This window comes from Sturnira hondurensis, unplaced genomic scaffold (assembly GCF_014824575.4).
Source record: "Sturnira hondurensis isolate 20B ecotype Veracruz unplaced genomic scaffold, ASM1482457v3 Scaffold0017436, whole genome shotgun sequence".
NCBI lineage: Eukaryota > Metazoa > Chordata > Mammalia > Chiroptera > Phyllostomidae > Sturnira > Sturnira hondurensis.
Genome location: NW_028090067.1, coordinates 444,337 through 448,873, shown reverse-complemented (window position 1 = coordinate 448,873; position 4,537 = coordinate 444,337).

Below are 4,537 nucleotides of genomic sequence, written 5' to 3'. Positions count from 1 at the left end.
GAAAGATGTAGACCCCTGTAGCCATTAGGAGGGAGAGCCATGCAGTTTCAGCAGAGTGCAGACCCCCTCTTGGCCAGGTGGAAGAGAAAACCACGCAACTTTGCCAGAATGGAGATCCCTGCGGCCAGGTGAAGAAGAAAGACGCGGCTTTGGTAGAAGAGGCCCACACGGCTTTGGCGTGCTCCCTTTGGCTGAGTGGCCTGGAAAGCAGGAGAGACTTTGACTAGAACTTGGTACAAAGAACTCTTGCCAGTGGAAGGTGCCGCATGACTTTGGATTAATTGGAGATCCTGCCTGGACAGGCAGGCGACACAGCTCACGTGCCAGCGACCTGAAAACAGACGTGTGCTCTTTTCCTGATTTACGGTACCCGGAGTTGGGACAGTGGGAGAAGGGAGCGCTGTGTGTGTGTGTATAGGTGTATACCCTTAAAGACTTTAATATTTTAAGGAAGGCATTAGGCCTGAATAGCATTAAAGAAACATTTTGTTTCCTTTTCACAAATCTCTGGCATTGAGAGATGTGTTTCCAATTGGCGGCGGACAGAAGAGCCCTATAGATATTAGTGTATCATCCTTGGGAGGGGCCCCTGTTTTCTGCAGCAGTTTTTGGCATCCCTCTGTGGGCCAAGTATTGCCCCTCCCCCGGACCCTTTGTTCGGTAACAATAGGAAAGTCCCAAGGTTCCTTCAACTTCTCTTTGGCATGTAGAGTGAACATGTCATTATACATGTGTGTGTGTATTCATTCACCAATATCTACTGTATATAACTGTATGCCAGTCACTGATTCAGAGTTACGGAATACACTCTTGAGGGGACAAGTGACAAAAATTCACATATCTAGGAAGAGTTTGTGCGTATCAGATAGTTACATGGGCTATAAAATAGAGGGACGCAAGGAAGAGGAACAAGATTGTGGGCTGGTGTGTGGTGAGGTGAGAAAAATAATGAATACTAAAAAATAAAGGTCAGATAGAAAAAAATCTAAGATTTTATGCTTTATAGGACTAATACCAGACTTTCCTTCTGGTATTCTATGAATACCATTAAGTTCAATGTCTGAAATGTAATCAATATTACTTAACTATTTGCTTTAGATAAAGAAGTAATTTATGTAAAAGTGCCTCTTAACCCCTAAAATATTAAACAAATAAATGTTGTAGACCGCTCTGCCTAGTTTTAGAAATTGTATCTCCATCCCTTGTGGCTAAGGATGAGAGGGACGACCTCTAGAATGTGAGCCGCAGGAGACAAAGCTTGTCTCTGGTAGCAAACGCTGCCTCTGTTTCCTCTCCCTGCCCCCAAAGCTTGGTTGGAAGTCAATGATGGGTAAGACTCCTCACAGTGGGGGTCAACCTAAGCCAGACTCAATCACTTGGGAGGCCTTCACGGAAGGACTCGGGGGCTGCAACAAAGAGCAATGGACTCTCACCCCCTGGCTTTGTCAAAGCCGGAGTCCCCATGTTCTCTGGGAGAAGTGCTTCCTGGCTCTAATCCCCTTAAGCCTGAATACCTGTTGGGGAGAGGTGCAGCTCCTGGCCTTGCTACAGCGTGTCCTGGGAAACAATCTGGCATCACAAAAACTTCCTGATAAACCTGTGAAATCTGCTCTGCTAAGAGGGCTTTCATTCATATGATAAGGGTCCGAGAGGAAATGAGTATGTCTCCCAGAGTTTCTGCAACTCTCTTCCTGACAGACACTGACTCAGACTCTGAAGCCCTCAGATATCTTTGAAATGTTATCTACTGTTTGATCCCTGCCCCCCTGCATTCCTGTGTATTACAACCCAATAAAAGGCTATGGAGAAAGGCGCTTGGGGCCTTTTTCTCCTCGGAGAAACAGGCCGCTGCTGACCTTTGTCTCCCCTGAGAAACTGGCCACAGCCCACTCCTCCTCCCTAAGCAGATTCGTCATGTCTCGGCCATATTCACTTTCATCCGTGGCACTCAGGGGGACTCTCACGCGAAGCTGCCCCCACAAATAAAGGTTTTTATTTCAAATTCAAACTTATAAGGCTGTTTGGAAAAAAAAACTTTTTTCAGTTTCCTGGACTAGGAAAAGTGGGAGCAATAAAATATGTCAATAGTATGCCCTGCAGTATGATTAGGAGTTAGGTAGGAAAGCCCCTGGATTTTGAAAAAGGTAAAATAAAATTTTTATAGCTATCTGTTTTTCCTGCAGTTCTTTGATTAATTGTTGCTGAGAAACTCAGCTTGTATTTATAGGATATGTGGAGGAAGAAAGCAGAATTAAGATGAAATGTTATCAGGAACTCCTCTGAGCCTGAGAGTCTCTGTACTCAACTAACATACATTTAATACCACAAAGCTATGCTTGAAAAATACAAATAAAAGCAAATATATTTTTATGAAAGACAGATGTAGACATAAGACCACCAGTCTGTGGCTAGAATGATCAAAAATCCCAAAATCAATATGAATTATAGTTCAGGAACTGAGTGTAGCAAATTAGTATCATCTGAGACTTAGTGTTGCCCATGTCAATTTTACCTACTTCTGGTATTACATGTACAATTTTAAGCATTCATGGATCAACAATCAAGTATAGAATATTCCTGATGGTTTATAAAGGACATAAAGAAAATATTTTTATAATTAAACCAATTGCCCAAGACCTAGAGAATATGGGAACTTCAACAAAGTAAGATAATCGTTATGTTTAGTGTCTTCTTAATTTTTTTTTGTTAATTTAACAAGAAAATATTAACAATAAATGTAAGGACTTCCAAATATTTATGTATCTCTCATTCACATATTTGATTTCATTTCGCTGTAAATTATCAGAAGTTCCTACTTGGTTACTAAGAGAACAGAGTCAGGCTTCATTGAAAAGGCACCACTTGAACATAACCTCCACACTCTTCTCTCTGTCACTCAGGCACGATTGTCTTTTGGCATTTCTGTATATCTTGGGGGGGGGAACCCCACTAGTAAGGCAGTGTCAGAAAAAAACAAAAAAGAGAGGAGTTAGATGCGAGAAAAAGCTCAGGACTTGGTCTGTGAGTAGATGTAGGCCATGGAAGAGAGGGTGATCAGCTCTGCTAGAAAGAGTGAAGAGTCGACTTTGGCTGAAACAGAACTCAAACAGAAGCGGTGGTAGATACCGGCAGGATGCTCTAAATTTGCTGTGTGTATCATTGGGAATCATTGAGTATTGCAACTGAGAGAAGAAACTCAGTGACAAAATTGGGTTTTGGAAGTTAAAAATGTTGATAACTTAATTTTTAAACATTACCAAATTTAACTTCTATTTAAAGTATCTTGGATTTTTTATTAAAGATTGTTTTTTTTTTGGTGAAAGAACTCAAATCATGTTAAGTTTAGGATTTTGAAATCAAAAATACCTTTCAGGCTTATTCAGTTTATTCTTTACCCCATCCTACAAATAATTTGAGATGTATATAGAAAGAAATTTTAAAGTAAAAGATTATTTTAAGGGAGTCAACCAAAAATTCAGGATAAATTTCAGAAGAAAAAATATGTGTACAAGTTGTGCTAATAATGGAAAGTAAGCAAAATATCTGCCATGAGATCCTATATAATTACTGCATTGAAAGTGGAGCCTAACAGTCTACTAACTGAAGTAGAAAAAACATCACTTAGAAAAGTTCCCGATAGTTTCAGAAGAACGGAAGCTTTCGTGGCCATGAAGGTTTAATAAAAGAAATGTAACTACACTAGAGATGGTAACACCCTGACCAGTATTCCTATAGTAGGTACATCAACTAGCTTTCTATGGCTGTTCTTACAAACACTTTCAATACAAGCTCAAGTAACAATTAGAAATTCACTTTTTAAAGTTAAATGTGTGGAATAAATATATTATTATGTTGTAAAGGGCACTAGGAAACCATCCCTTCTTCTAAAATAGTTTTTCACGTATGGCACCACTGAACTTGAAATGACATGATTTTCATCAAATTAGGAATTTTTCTATTCCTAGAAATTCACTTAAAAGTGCAACCATTACTGAACAGCAATATATCGTCACTAATTCTGCACTATTTCACTTTATTTTATTGTTTTGCTTTGACACTAAAGCCTAAGATATGAAGTTTGCCTCATGTGGAGTCCTTGAATTTCTGAAGAATTTGATTTGAGAAAGATGAAAGCATTTGATTGAGTTTTAAGTCATAACTAGGAATATTCCTTTCTAACATCTAGTTTAGCCCATATTAGAGCAAATAATATTGGATTTTTCTCCTCACAATGGCATAGACTATATGTTTGTTGGTGTTTTACCCCTGAATTGTCATCAGAAATTAGTTCATTTAAACAAATGATTTAGACTCGCTTAGGGTTAAGACCCAACATGAACTTTTTTTCTTCTGAAAGGATACCCATTTAGAGTTGAAGAAAAGGAAACAGAAAACAAATGCTGTTATCTATTCCTTTCCACAAGTTATTGTTATTTTTGTGTTTTTATGTTCAAGGTTCACGTATCTGTAAGAAGCTAGGGAAGGGCTTCCTGAAAAGAAAAATAATACCAAAAAAAAAAAAAAAAAAAAAACCTCA